Genomic DNA, 16,209 nt, shown 5'->3' on the forward strand with positions numbered 1-16,209 from the left:
TTACTGTAAGTCAAGAAATGTGTTAAGCTACAAATGGTTGTTTATAAATCATAATGTTAGCTTCATACATCACACTAAGCGCAATCTAAACAGGTCAAATTTTAACTTAACAACAATGCATGAACCAAATCAATTGATTTAACCTGCATCTTCCTTCTTCACTACAATCTGAAATCACTTCTAGCAGCCTCTCTTTATTTATTTATACGGACACTTTCCCCAGATTGAAAAAAACAAAAGGTCATGAGATCCCAATCAAGTAGAAGCCCTTCCTTTCAATTCCATTTTTTTCCTCCCAAAGTTTATCTGCCTATCCAAAGCATGGTGTTAATGTGAATTTGATGCAAATTCTAAAAGAGTGTGACCTCAGGATAACCGATGCTGTAAACATGGTTTGAAAAACATGACACCACTTTCTCATCAATTTGTTCAGGCAAATTTGATTATTCACTTGGACTGGGTAGAGATGATGACTATTATGATTAGTGCTGCGTCCAGGCTTCCCTCAGGTCCTCAATTGAAGCCAGGCTGCTGTTGCAAGCTGATTGGTCACAGCCATTCTGGCTCAACTATATAAGAAGTGGTCAAGAGTACTGACTTCGCCGCTCTTTGTTATCTTGAGAGTGCCATGATAATAATAATAATAATAATAATAATAATAATAATAATAATAATAATAATAATAATTTATTAGATCTGTATGCCGCCCCTCTCCGAAGACTCGGGGTGGCTCACAACAATAATAAAAACAATATAGCAATGGAACAAATCTAATAATAAAATTACATTAAAAAACCCCAACAATTTAAAAACCATACAACACATACATACCAAACATAAAATATAAGAAAGCCTTGAGGAGATGTCTTAGTTCCCCCATGCCTGGCGATATAGGTGGGTCTTGAGTAACTTGCGAAAGACAAGGAGGGTGGGGGCCGTTCTAATCTCTGGGGGAGTTGATTCCAGAGGGCCGGGGCCGCCACAGAGAAGGCTCTTCCCCTGGGGCCCGCCAAACGACATTGTTTGGTAGACGGGACCCGGAGAAGGCCAACTCTGTGGGACCTTATCGGCCGCTGGGATTTCCCCCCCTAAATGGATAGAATTACCTAAACTTTGCAATATTCGACTAATACACCCACCTACCCACCACCACAGTAGATAGAAAGCAGTAGATAGTAGAAAGCAGATAGGCTAGCGCTTTCACTGTTAGCATTTACCTGGAGCTGAATAAACTTATTACCCTTTCAAATGTATCTTCCTCAGTTTGCATGTCATCTAAGCTATATCAATTAGCCTAAGATTAAAATTCAAATCGGTAAGAATTTGAACCAAGAAACATTTCAAGGGAGAGGACTACTGGCTTGTTGTATATAAATGTTTATCATACAAGGCTTTCTAAACTGCAGAAAAACATGGAAAGAGAACAACGGGCCCCCAAATAAAGTTACATAAAAGCATCTGAAAAAGCATATCAAATTATGCATACTGTGATGGGTGGGTAGGTGGGTGTATTAGTGGAATATTGCAATGTTTAGGTAATTCTATCCATTTAGGGGGGGGAAAGAAATCTCAACCAATCCTGTTTCTCTCTGTAGAGAGCAAGCAGGGTGAAGAACCATGCGTGATCTCTTCCCATCTGCTAACTTGCTTCTGGCAATAATCAATTTCAGACTCATGCTGTATGCTTGTATTTTGCTTTATGGCAGAAAATCATACATGAGCCTGCTTTATAAAAAAGTAAAAATAAAATGATATCATGAGGGCATACTTTGGAAGAAACATAGAAACATAGAAGATTGACGGCAGAAAAAGACCTCATGGTCCATCTAGTCTGCCCTTATACTATTTCCTCTATTTTATCTTAGGATGGGTATATGTTTATCCCAGGCATGTTTAAATTCAGTTACTGTGGATTTACCAACATGTCTGCTGTAAATTTGTTCCAAGCATCTTCTACTCTTTCAGTAAATTAATATTTTCTCACATTGCTTCTGATCTTTCCCCCAACTAACCTCAGATTGTGCTGCCTTGTTCTTGTGCTCAGTTTGCAATTAAAAACACTTCCGTCCTGGACTTTATTTAACCCTTTAACATATTTAAATGTTTCAATCATGTCCCCCCTTTCCCTTCTGTCCTCCAGACTATATAGATTGAGTTCATTAAGTCTTTCCTGATAAGTTTTATGCTTAAGACCTTCCACCATTTTTGTAGCCTGTCTTTGGACCCGTTCAATTTTATCAACATCTTTTTGTAGGTGAGGTCTCCAGAACTGAACACAGTATTACAAATGTGGTAGTAGGTGAAGACATCTACTAAACTTGAATTTGATGCCTTATCAGAGCTAATTTATATTGAAAACTGGATAGTGTAAAGTAGAAAACTAGCTGCAACCCTTCCTGAACAGGACAGATCAGAATTTTGGAATTAAGGCTGGTAGATCAGTTTAGCACTTCCGGCTGACATCTCAAATGCTTTGGTTCTGCTCTAAGCAGAGTGTCTTTTTTTCCTACTACAATTCTAGTAAAGAGAAATGGTTATGATTGCATGAAATTTGCAAGACAGACCCTTTTCTGAACCCTGAAGATCAGAAGGATCTGTATAAAATGCATTTGTGCAAAGAATGTTTACAAACTCATTCTTAAGACATAAAGAAAGAGAACATTTGTGCTGCTCTACTTTCTTTGGTACTTTAGGTGAAATTTGCACAAAGTTTTAAATATTGAAGCCGTTTCTGCGTAAGTTATGCTAAAATGTGCAAAAGTAGCTTGCAAAAAAAAGTAGAAAGTATCTTACTTCACTGCCCTCTATAAATGAACCATGCCTCGATAATCCTCATGAAGACATTCCTTAATTGTAAACTAGAACTATCAGTTTAGTTATTTAAATTTTGTGGGAAGCACTGTTCTTTCCCTCCTTTTTTTTGTCTTCCTGACATATTTCCATTTAGATCTGAAATTAAACAACTAAAAGAGTGTCTTGAGCAGCCTTATTCAATTATATTGAAGATAGTCTAGGCACCTGAAGATCATCCTTTGACTCATAGGTAAGCTTTCACTGAAGAATATAGACCTCCCTTGGCCTGCATAGAGCATGATCATTTTTTGTTGCTTCAGAAGGCCTTTGGACTGAAACATAGCATTTGGAGTTAACCAGGAGGTCTCCTGGGGCATCCATGTCCCCCATTTTTTACCTCCATAAGAGAGATAAAGAGAAACAGAGACAGAGAGAGACAGAGAGACAGAAAGAAAGAGAGAGGGGGGATAGAGAGAGGGGGAGAAAGAGAGAGAGAGAGAGAGAGGGTGAGAGAGGGAAGAGACACAGGGAGACACACAACAGAGAAAGACTTGTTGATTATAAGCTCCTTAGGGTTGAGAAGAATTGCTGCAAAACTGAGTTTCCTGAAGTGGTCCACTAGACTTCTAAACAACTGGAAAAAATGATCTAGTAAAAAGAAAAGTCAACCAAAAAAAGCAACATGCAAACAAAAGCAAATAAAACACCTCCAAGAGCAAAACAAATTAAAGTTTAATTTGTGTACATTGTTTAATTGCCTGCTAAATTGGCCACACCCACCTAGTCACATGACTTCCTAACCATGCCCATCTAGTAACATGACTTCCTAGCCACATCCACCCACCCCAACAGTCTGAGGGACTGTAAATTGGCCCCCTGTTTAAAACGTTTGAGGACCTCTGATCTAACCCTAGCTGAGTTCAGAATTTTGCAAAGCCACCAGGAAATTTCTGGGAAATTTTTGTCTTAAAAGTTATTTGGGTAGTTCCACAAAGGCACCAAGAGTGAAGTCAGTTTCAAAGGGGTCTTCATTTTACCACTCCATAAAACCATTCCTATGATACATTGTTGAAGCCTAGCAAACAGCTAAAGACAGTTATTTTACAAATTAATTATTTAAATCTATAGATAACAAAATGTCTCTTTTTCTTTTTGTCACTGGTAATTGTAGGAATGCTAATAAAATTGAAAAGTCCTTTTACTTACCTTACCTGAACAATCTCCTATGATGCAAAGGAAGCCGGCTTGCTTCCAAGTCTTTCCTACAATTTCCTTGTGTACTCATCTGTTCTGTGCATCGAAGGGTGATGAACTATTATTACCATAGCAACAGCAGTTGATTTCCTAATACCCTAGCAACCTCATGCATTCTGAGGTAAAAAGGTTGTCTGAGGTACCTGACAGATTAGGGGCTATTTGGGGCTTCTTTCCCATCATTCAACTGTGCCATGATATCGGATATGGCCATTGTTTACTGGAACTTATGCAAAGTACAGAGTTAAGAAATAAGGAGAGCTTCCATCCTCCTAAACCAGCTTTTCTAAGTCTGGTGCCTGATGGGATTCTTCTGTCTTCAACTCTGGAAAGATTGCTACCCAGTGCAAAGTCAGTTGCTGCCTCCTGAGCTAACTACATGGTGGCACCAAATGCTGCTTCTCTGGGCCGCATTTACTAAGGAGGTTTCATTTTTCTTTCTATTACGTTTATCATATATAGGAGCTGAATATGCATTCTCAGAACAATTTTGAGATAAAAGGCAAATAGGCATTGAGCACAGCATTGGTACTGTCTCTTTTATAGAACTCTGTATAGTCTGGAGGACAGAAGGAAAAGGGGGGACATGATCGAAACATTTAAATATGTTAAAGGGTTAAATAAGGTTCAGGAGGGAAGTGTTTTTAATAGGAAAGTGAACACAAGAACAAGGGGACACAATCTGAAGTTAGTTGGGGGAAAGATCAAAAGCAACGTGAGAAAATATTATTTCACTGAAAGAGTAGTAGATCCTTGGGACAAATTTCCAGCAGACGTGGTTGATAAATCCACAGTAACTGAATTTAAACATGCCTGGGATAAACATATATCCATTGTAAGATAAAATACAGGAAATAGTATAAGGGCAGACTAGATGGACCATCTGGTCTTTTTCTGCCGTCAGTCTTCTATGTTTCTATGTTTCTAAGTATGGCAGATGGGACTCAGAGTACTTTGGGAATGACAGCAGTTCCTTATCTAACAAATGTATGGATGTAGGGCCAGTAGTTGGTTCTAAATCCCATTGCTACTGGGTGGGTGGGCAGAGCCTCCTGCCGCTGCTGCTACCTGATCACTGTAGTAGTCATTAATAGTAGGGTAGCTATATAATAGTCTTCTGCTTGCAAAGTAGCTATGTCATTTTCTTCTAGCCATTGAGTTCTATAAATCAATGGAAGAATGGAAAAGAGTTGCTCTTGTCTATCCTAGTCTTTCTACCATTTGATTATGGACTCTAGATTCTAGAGTAATTCTAGGATTTTAATTCCCGTTTTGTGTGAATTTTCCTCCAGGTTTTACCAAGAAAGCTAACTATAACCAATGATGAAGTTAATGTTTTCAACTACAGAATTCTGGAAGATAACAGTTCCCAATCCTTCACAGTGTTCCTAGTTTGATGATATTTTGAAACTTTAATGTACTGTTTAAGCATCCTTATGATCTTTCAAGAATCTGAATTGAGCAGATCATCTACACCAGTGTTTCCCAACCTTTGGCAACTTGGCAATATTTAGACTTCAACTCCCAGAATTCCCCAGCCAGGGAATGCTGGCTGGGGAATTTTGGGACTTAAAGTCCAGATATCTTCAAGTTGCCAAGGTTGGGAAACACTGATCTACATAACCATTTCACAACTTCAAGAGCAGTTGTGATACTCGCCAGCAATTTTCCATGATCTAAGAAGCTGCACAGTGTTTTAAAAATAGGATGCATAGATAATTTTTAGAAAAATAGAATGTTGCTGCTGTTGTTTGGCCAAACCTCCTTGGTTGAACAATGAACATGTTTCATCTTGTGCAAAATTCTGCGACCAGGATCAAGTTAAGGGATTGGGAGAAAAATCTCTAATATAGTGGAGGTGTAATGAAGAAGATGTAGACTACAGTTTCATTTAACAGTGAACTAGAAAATAGGATTTATAGAAGCAGAGCATATAATGCAGTTACAAAACCTGCTTGGCTAAAGGGAACACAGAATTTGTGAGAGAAACATAGGTCTCTTCCTACCTTCTTAAAGCATACTGTTTATACCAGTTAGAGATAACCTTTTCTGGACTGCATGCCCAAAGCTCCCAAGACATATGAAGAGACGTAGCTGGAACTGGGCATGGATAATTTAACAAAAAGAAGGGCCAGAGGGGGCATGGTAGCAGTATACAGATATTTGAGGGGTTGCCAAAGAGAGGAGGGGGGTCACACTATTTTCCAGGGCACCAGAGAACCAGACCAGGAGCAATGGATGGAAACTGACCAAGGAGAGATTCAACCTGGAAATAAGGAAGAACTTTCTGATGGTGAGAGCAATCAACCAGTGGAACAGCCTGCCAGCAGAGGCTGTGAACATCCCATCACTTGACACATCCAAAAGAAAATTGGACTGCCATCTGGCTGGGGTGGTGTAGGGTTTCCTGCTTGAGCAGGGGGCTGGACTTGATAACCTGCAAGGTCCATTTCAACTCAAACAAACAAACAAACAAACAAACAAACAAACAAACAAACAAATAAATAGATAAATAGATAAATAAATGAATGAATGAATGAATGAATGAATGAATGAATGAATAAAAAAATAACCCCCCAAAATGCAACGTGTGCCCCTCCCATGCACACACCACACTCCTACACATTTGTATGTGGGCCCCAGCATGTGTACCACCCCCGCATGTGTGCCCTCCACACGTGTCCCACCTCCCTTTGCATGTGTGCGCTCACCCTGCATAACCCTGCCCACCCAGACATGCACGGCAGAGACTCAAAAACCAGCTGGCTAGTGGGAGGCACATGTGCATATATAGCAGAACTGAACTGGGGCAATGGCTCACAAGCCATCAGAGAGGGGGGCATTGTGTGCCATCTCTGGCACATGTGCCATAGGTTCACCATCACGGGTCTATACTGTTAATGTGTTACTATATCAAGTAATTCTTATGTTAAATATGATCCTGTTTTTTAAAAAGAAATACTGATTCTGAGCAGAATGGGATGAAGAATAAGGCTAAAACTGTAACACATAGAACGTTGGTTTTTTTTACTTCTTGGCTACAGTAATGACAAATGTCACCAAATGACTGTCAGAAAAAGGGAAGTCACCAATGTTCCTAAATGCTGTAAGTTAACTTTGCTGTAATGCTTTCATGTGTTGAAAACATTTTACATGTATTGTTTAGGACTTTCCTTATCTGTTAGCCTCCAGACAGTTTCAGCTTCAGTTTCTAGAGTTCTTCAGCCAATATGGTACCCAATGTAACTTCTAAATAAGCAAGGTCACCAGCCCTCTTTCTTGGTAACAAGCCACCAAGTCAGTCAAGTAATAGGGCAGATCCAAGGCAGACCTGGAGTAAATTGTGTTTACAAAAAGACAAAGAAGTTTCTGTATATAAATTGCCGTCCTATAAAAGAGCTTATTTATCAGAAAGGACCAAATAGTTTTGAACGTAAGCTTTTAAGTGAAGACTACTGAAAGAACTGCTAATGTGTCTGTTGCCTTGGCTGACTTACTACTTTGCAACTTGGGCATGTTTGCCACCATAATTGCAGGTTGGGTTTACCGAACATGGGGATGTTGGAGAGGCCTGTGAGTTTTCATGGGCCAGGCGTCTGATAGGTCAGCCTCCAGCTATATGAGTGCTATGAAACATATGGCATTTGCTATTATACAGACACCAAATCTCAGCTCCTTGGTGGCTGCTTCCCAAGAGGGCTGCCTTTGTCTTTAATTATATAGCCAGCATTATGCAGACATGAATCATTGCCTCTGCAGTGCTTCTCAAAATAGACAAATGCTTGCAAAAGTCAGGAATGAAACCTGTTTGTTTACAGCAGACAGAGGAGGTATTTTAGGATGAATGGTTTCATTATTTCCTAATTGCTCGGCTTTCCAATTCATTCACAGAATGCCAGAGTGAGTCCACTTCCCATTGACGGTGACAATGGAGTTGTTGGGGACAGAGAGAAATCTCTGCTCAAGATGATACTTTAAGAAGAGGCCGGTTACCGGAGTTGTTTTTATAAGGATGATGGAAAGGGGGAAAAAAATTCTGCTTCTGAATTGCACTCTTTGTTTCTGTCTGATTGATTTCCTGGAATTCTTACATAATTGGGTCCTACCCCCTACTTTTTCAAGAAGTAGCACATGTATAACTAAAGTAAAATAGACAAAAGGAAAATCTATGACCAGGAACTAGCTTTCTTTGTAGCCATTAGAACTGTTTATTTAATTCATGTACCTTTGGGGCCATTATCCTTTGCCGGAACTGGCTACTTGAAAATGTGTGTGGTTGGAATTTTCCAGATTCAAATGGATATTATTTTCATCCATTTATTTATTTATTTACCTACCTCAGTTGGTAATTGCACCTCAAAAGACAGTACAAGATCTCTTTATGGAAAGAATAGGAAAGGAAAGGAAAGGAGGAGGGGAGGGGGGGAGGGGAGGAGAGGAGAGGAGGAGAGGAGAGAGGAGAGGAGAGGAGGGGAGGAGAGGAAAGGAGGAGGAGAGGGGAGGGGAGGAGAGGAGGAGAGGAGAGGAGGAGAGGAGAGGAGGAGAGGAGGGGAGAGGGGAGGGGAGGAGAGGGGAGGAGAGGAGAGGAGGAGAGGAGGAGAGGAGGGGAGGAGAGGAGGAGGAGGAGAGGGGAGGGGAGGAGAGGAGGAGAGGGGAGGAGGAGAGGAGGGGAGGGGAGAGGGGAGGAGAGGAGAGGGGAGGGGAGGAGAGGAGGAAAGGAGAGGAGGGGAGGAGAGGAGGGGAGGAGAGGAGGAGGAGAGGGGAGGGGAAGGGAGGAGGAGAGGAGAGGAGGAGAGGAGAGGAGGAGAGGAGAGGAGGAGAGGAGGAGATGAGAGGAGGAGAGGAGGAGAGGAGAGGAGAGGAGGAGAGGAGGGGAGGAGAGGAGGAGAGGAGGGGAGGGGAGAGGGGAGGAGAGGGGAGGGGAGGGTAAGAGAGGAGAGGGGAGGGGAGGAGAGGAGGAGAGGAAAGGAAAGGAGCAAAGTTGAATTGAGAGGAAGAAGAGTTAATTGGATATATAGAGAGAGGGAAAGGTAAGAGGGAGAGAGAGAGAGAGACCTGTTTAAGTATTATGCAATGGGGTTAAAGTCACAATGTAAACATCAGAATGAACCTTTTCCCTCCTAAGTCAAATAGATGGCCTTTAATTTTTAGGAAAGATATCTGAAATAATAGCAATATCATTTAGACTTATATACCGCTTCACCGTGCCTTACAGCTCTCTCTAAGCGGTTTACAGTATCAGCATATTTCCCCCAACAATCTGGTCCTCCTTTTACCCAACTCGGAAGGATGCAAGGCTGAGTCAACTTTGAGCCTGGTGACATTTGAACAATCAAACTGTTGGCTGCTGGCAGAGAAGCAGAAGTAGCCTGCCATACTGCATTCTAACCACTGAGCCACCATAGCTCAATGAAAGCCTTGGGCATAGAAGGAAAGCATTTAATTACTTTCATTGCATGAGAGCAGGCTTAGAATGTTTGCTCTCCATATAAAAGATGACCATTTGAAATTAGGCATGACCGGGAAGGTCTTGCTATCTTCACTTCTGCCTCCCTAAGAGCTTCCCAACCAGGGCTTTCCGTTCCATTTTTTAAAGAGACCTCATTCCTAGTGAAGCAGAAATGCCTTTTTCCTTCTTCTCTGCTTTATTCGACAACAAAGCCTTGTTTAGTGATACTTTTACATGTAGCACCCAGTGGGTGACCAGACAGAAGCCATGCCCACTGCAAAGCTGTTTGCCACTACCAATCTTCCACAGATGTAACGATGTAACGGTCTGCAGGGTCTCTATTGTAAATAGCCACTCAACTTGGTTCACTAGAACAGTGTATGAATTAGACTAGCTTCTGAGCTTATGAGATGATTATCTCATTCTTCACAAAGTACTTGGGAGAAGGGATTCTACATTCTTTCCATGTAAGAAGGTGTGACTTGTTGGTATCGAAACTCTGAAAATAAGTTTCAGTTTACTGGTAGGTTTCAGGAGATTCTAAGACCTCAGGCTGCACACTATTTATTTATTTTTATTTATTTTATTTATTATTTAGATTTGTATGCCGCCCCTCTCCGGGGACTATAAGATTTACTATATGTTGAGTGGCCGTCCTGCATTTTCTTTCAATATCTTTCAGTGCAAATTGGGTGCTCTGGGGTGGAGCTCCATTTTCGCTAACACCCCCCCACCCCCACCCCCGTCTGGGTAGTAGCCCACGTCTGGTTCTCTATCTCTGGAGGTGTTTAAAGAAATGTAAAAGAGCTGACAGAGCTGGATGTTGGAGTTAAGTGCATCATTAGTTTAGAGTTGTTACATTTCTACAAATGGTGTCGGTCCAACCCATCCTGAATTTCATTGACATGATTGGAGCCTTGTTTATGGGCCTGAATAAATCTTTAATGCTGCAATGATGGTCACGATTGTTTGTACCTGAAAGAAGAGACTGGACTGTCCTTCAATAATTTTTCTGCAAATTGCACAGCATTAGACTAGATCAGGGTTAGGCAAAGTTGGCACTTCTACGACTTGTGGACTTCAACTCCAGAATTCCTGAGCTAGCATGATTGGCTCAGGAATTCTGGGAGTTGAAGTCCTCAAGTCATAGAAGAGCCAACTTTGCCTAGCCCTGGACTGGATGATCCATGGGATCCCTTCCAACACTACAATTCTATCCTTTTATTATCTTTCTTTGATGATTTTTTTTTCATTATCTAGCCAACAAGTTTTCTCTAGAATATTTTACAATACTGGTAGTTGAAATAATTTTCCTTTGCTACATACATGATTCTGAAGGATTTGTGTAGCTTTACATACTTAATAGTTGAGTAGTTGCAAGAATGCTACAAGCAGATATGCTCCACATATCATCTGGAGCTTTTTGACTGGCATTTGGCAGCATCATATACCTACAAACTCTGTCCTTTGGTGGCTTCACATACTATATATTTGGCTAATCTCTTTTAAAGCCATAGAAAACAGCAGCCACTCCACACCTTGAGAAAATGAAAGAGATGAGCATTATTATCTGGATGGATTAATTTATTTGTTGACCTTTCTTGGACCATTTTTCCACAAGGAATGCACGATGGGTTGAATAAGTATGTTTTTTTTAATTCATAAAAGAGTATTTAAAAGCCTTAGGGGTTCCTAAGATGAAAAATAATTTTAAAAACCCAAGGTGATTTTTTTTTTCATTATCTAGCTAACAGCCTTTCTGGAGTCTCTAGCTTAAAGGATAAATTGGCAATTGTGATTCTGGCTGAACCTTTAAGGTATTGCTGGCAGCACAAGGTATTGCTTTGCTATTAATTCTGGCTGGCTAGCCTGGGTTTTGTTAAAGAAAAAGAAATAGGTCACAAAGCCACTAGTTTGCTTAGTTTAAATTGGCCAAAGATCCCTGGAAGAAGTTGGAAATGACACTTAGGCATAAATATGTCCCTACATTTTATAAGCCATCTCCCCCCCCCAATACCACCTTATATACTGTTGTGTAGGCCGCTTTGGTTTAAATGGCTAAGGCATCAGACTAGAAATCACTAGATCTTGAGTTTTAGTCCCACTTTAGGACCCAATCCCAGGAAGAAGGCAATAGCAAGCCAGTTCTGAAAAACCTTACCAAAAAAAAAGCACATGGACTAGTCCAGGTGGTTATTGTTAGTACAGGAGTACATGTGTGTTAGGGTTTGCCATTGTAAACTGCATATTGTAAACTGTACCAAACTTGTACTTAAAGAGTTAATGTGGACTTAAAGGGTTAACTTGTACTTGAAGAGTTAATCTTCAAGGCTGTTTTGTCACTTCCTCATTGAAGCTATAAAAGCTCATTATTTTGCTCGGTCATTTCCTTTACTTTACTTTTGCCTGAGACCGGGGAGTTGTATTAGCTTCGTGCTTGTATTAGCTTCGTGCTTTATCTATGTTGTGTTTAAGCTTTGTGCTTGTATAAGCTTTGTGCTTTTATCTATATTGTATTTTGCTTTGTGCTCTAATCTTGTAATTGCTCAGTGCGTATTATTCTGCATTTTGCTTCGTGCTTATTCTGGATTGTTTATATTTTGTTTATATGTAAATAATACTTATTTAACTAAGTCTGTGTCTTGGCTTTGTCACACATCCACGCTCTGTTAAAATTCTCTGCTCAGTATTGTCGAAGGTTTCATAGCTTAGCTAACCGAGACAAGCCCACAGTTATCAAGAGCCAAGACTGTCCTAAAAGTTCAAAACAACACCAAAATATTGTGTTATTGAAATACCATTATTTACATTACCTGGCCACATTCTGAACATCACTTTTTTTTATCCTCCCTATAAGACATTTATAAGTTTTATCTCTCAGCAATATGCTGTTGTTTGTTTATATTATATTTAAAAATATAAGAGAAAAGTTATATTAAATGTTGAATTTTGCATTGATTGGCTTGATTTAACCCTGATTGGGCAATGAAAAATGAAAGGTTAATCACTTTTTTTATTTAGAAAGGTAGGAAAAAGAAAAAGAAATAGGTCACAAAGCCACTTCTCAACCATGAAAGTTTGATATCTATTTATTCGATTTTTATGCCGCCCTTCTCCTTAGACTCAGGGCAGCTTACAACATGTTAGCAATAGCACTTTTTAACAGAGACAGCATATTGCCCCACAGTCCAAGTCCTCATTTTACCCACCTTAGAGGGATGGAAGGCTGAGTCAACCTTGAGCCGGTGATGAGATTTGAACCGCTGATCTAGAGATCTACAATCAGCTTCAGTGGCCTGCAGTACAGCACTCCACCTGCTGCGCCACCCCGGCTCTGTATCACTTTAGTCCAACTTCTAAAGTTTATAGGTTGATTAGAAAGTATCAAAAGAATTAACTGATAGATTGCCTGGGGATTAACACAATCACCTAATTGTTTTTTGGTATCAACCATTTGTCTGAAATGGATGGTATAGGGCAGTGATGGTGAACCTTTTTTTACTTGGGTGCCAAAAGGGCATGTTTTCTGGATCAAATTTAATTTAATGTTTTGGAAAACTTTTGCTGTTCTATTTTCTAAAACATCAACTTTCTATTTATGAGCAGGTGATTGTTTTGTGCATGAATACATATAATTGCTAAATTACTGGCACTGATAATGTTACCTAGTTAGGGTAATGAGATGTCTGCAAGAAAGCAAGAAAGCTCAGAGATCACCAAGGATGCCACAACTGATAAAATTTGTCTGGGAGCTAAGGTATGAATGAATTATTATATATGCATGAACTTCAGGTAAAGTTAACACATTCTGTTTCTTGCAAATGTCATTCAAATCAGCAAAAGGTACAGGCTGGATCGTACCACTAGCCTATCTAGAAGAAAAAGCTTCTTCTTTCATAGTGACCAATGACAATCTTCCTGGACTTGCATAAACAGGATGTGATATAGTAGCAACTTCCCACTGACATTATACCAGCAACATGTATTGAAAGCGCACTGTTTCCATACTAGTAAATGAATAACAATTCAAATTTGGCTGTGTAAGCATTTATCCATTCATTCATTCATTCATTCATTCATTCATTCAATCATTCATTCATTCATTCATTCATTTATTGGACTTTTATGCCGCCCTCTCTGAGGACTCGGGGCGGCTCACAACATATCAAACAACAAAATACAATGGAACATCTGAAATCCAATTAATATAAATAACTAATCTATTAACCATTCTAATAACCTTGAAACATTAAAATCCTTCATTCAGATTCAAATAACAAACATACAACATACTCGTTGGCCAGAGGCTAGGGTCTAGTGACCGCAAGCCTGACAGCATAAATAGGTTTTCAAATTCTTGCGGAAAGCGAGGATGGCAGGGGCAGTACGAATCTCCAAGGGGAGCTGATTCCAGAGGGCCAGGGCCTCCATAGAGAAGGCCCCGCCAAGCAACATTGACTAATTGACAGAACTTGGAGAAGGCTGACTCTGGGACCTAACCTGTCGCTGGGATTCACGCGGCAGGAGGCGGTACTGCAAGTGTTTTGTGGGTGTCTTGAAGCCCCCATAACCATGGAGCTGGCTGCCTGAATCCTCCCCCTGCTAAACCCCCATCTCCCCACATTTGGATTTTTTTCACCTTTTGAAATCTTATAATGAAATAACATCATAATTTAAATTTTTAATCTTAATTTTGATTTTAATGTTAATTTTATTGATGATATGTATATTGCCAGAGTCTTTCTCTGAGGGAGATGAGTGGTTAAGAAATACAAAATTTAAATAAATAAATAAAATTCTAAATACAAACACCCATCAACATACAGTATATCCTTTCTGAACCATTTCTTAGTTCTGTAACTTCCTTATTAAAATGAAGTGAATGAAGCCAAGCATGGGTAGTGTTATGGATTTATTTTAAAGCACTACAAAATTGATAGCTGAGCTTTATTTATCCCCAAATTGAAACCTGCCTGTTTCAAATCAGCCTCACACAAAATAAACATTTTCATTGAGCTACCTACCAAAGCTTAAGCAGTTTATACTCCATTATATTTACACAGAATGGATTTCCACTTTAATGTTTATTCCCCAATTAGGGAAAATTATTTCATTTTTTTCTTTTTGTATAGCCAGCCTAAATAATTCAATATCATCTGGCACTCTAATTAAATCATTTGTGAACAAACAAAAATCTTTCCCCATATAGATTTATGGAAAACTTCACTGCTGATAACGTTCAACTGAAAAGATTTATAATTGGTTTCTACTGTTTGTTTTGTGGTTACCAACTCATGAGGGCCTGAGCAATTAGAAGTCAGAGAATATGTTTGTTCAAGAATCTTTGGTGAGTGATTTTGTTTCAAGAACCTTCTGATAATTCCTTTACTTAATTGTCTCTTGACACCCTCAAGTAATTCAAAAAGATTAGTGAAATGGAATTGCCTTTGCCCAAAGCCTGCTGATTGTACTTCAGCTAGGCTCATCTTTCAGAATGACTTTGATCTTCCATAATTTGTCTTCCACAAATTTATACACAGTAAAGATCTAGCCAGTAATTTCTTGGGATTACCTTTCAATTACATTGGTTTATCTCAGGAATTTGGTATATTTTTGTTTTCTGTCGGGCTCTCTGGTAGACTCCTCCCAAAAATTCACATGTACAAATTTCAAACACATACATGTTTGAACATTCAAAACAATGTTCTTTATAATGAAAATTCACTTAAACAAAGCCCTCTTTTGGTATAGCAAAGAGCAAACAAACTGGTAATTTGTACAAGTCCCTTATCAGTTCTGTGATACTTAGCTTGCAGCTGTGAGGTAATTCACAGTCCTTCTTCTTTCACAAAGTGAAACACACTTTGCTCTGGTTTAGTTTCAAAGCGGGGAAAAATCAGCACACAAAAGGTCAAAGTCAGTAAAGCAGTCACGAAACACAATGATCAGATAATCCTCCACAATGGCCAAACCCAACCACAGGTGGCCTCATTTTCTTTGATAATAATCTCTCAGTTGTTGTTGCCTATGCATCACTCTCCTGCATGGCTGTATCATTAACTCTTGTTCTGAATCCAAGGAGAAGCTAGATAATTGATCTCCTTCTGAGCTGTCTGCCACACTCTCCTCCTTCCTGTCACTCATGTTTTCTTGGTCAAAGGAGCCTTCATCAGCAGATTCCACCGAGGAGGGGGGGCAAAACAGGCCTGCAGCATGTGGATGTCTACCCCACATCCACAGTCCTTGGGGCAGGAGCTGGGCGAGAGCTAACCACAACATTTTTGCCAGTAATTTCAATTCCAAAATGAATCATACAGTACCTGGATGGAATGTATCTATAATTCTTGTGTATGTGTTTTTTAAATCTCCAAATTTCAGCTATTATCAGCTATCTTACCTGCTATTCGAATTCCATGTGAAAAATATTGATTCAATTCAAATCCACAACAAGGGGAATATGATTTTTTCCAGGTCAAGATCTCTATTTGATATTTGAGTGATGTACCATGACTATGCTAAAAAATGTGGCTTGACTTAGAATGAAAATTACTGTATTTTTTGGACTATACAATGCACTGGTGTATAAGATGTGCCAAGATTTCAAAGAGGTAAGCGAGGAAAAAAAGTTTTTGTCTCCCCGGACCCCAGAAGTATAATGCTCCCCGGACCCCAGAAGTATTATGCTCTGCATAATCTGGTTTTTACAAAAATGG

This window comes from Erythrolamprus reginae, chromosome 1 (assembly GCF_031021105.1).
Source record: "Erythrolamprus reginae isolate rEryReg1 chromosome 1, rEryReg1.hap1, whole genome shotgun sequence".
Classification (NCBI taxonomy): Eukaryota; Metazoa; Chordata; class Lepidosauria; order Squamata; family Dipsadidae; genus Erythrolamprus; species Erythrolamprus reginae.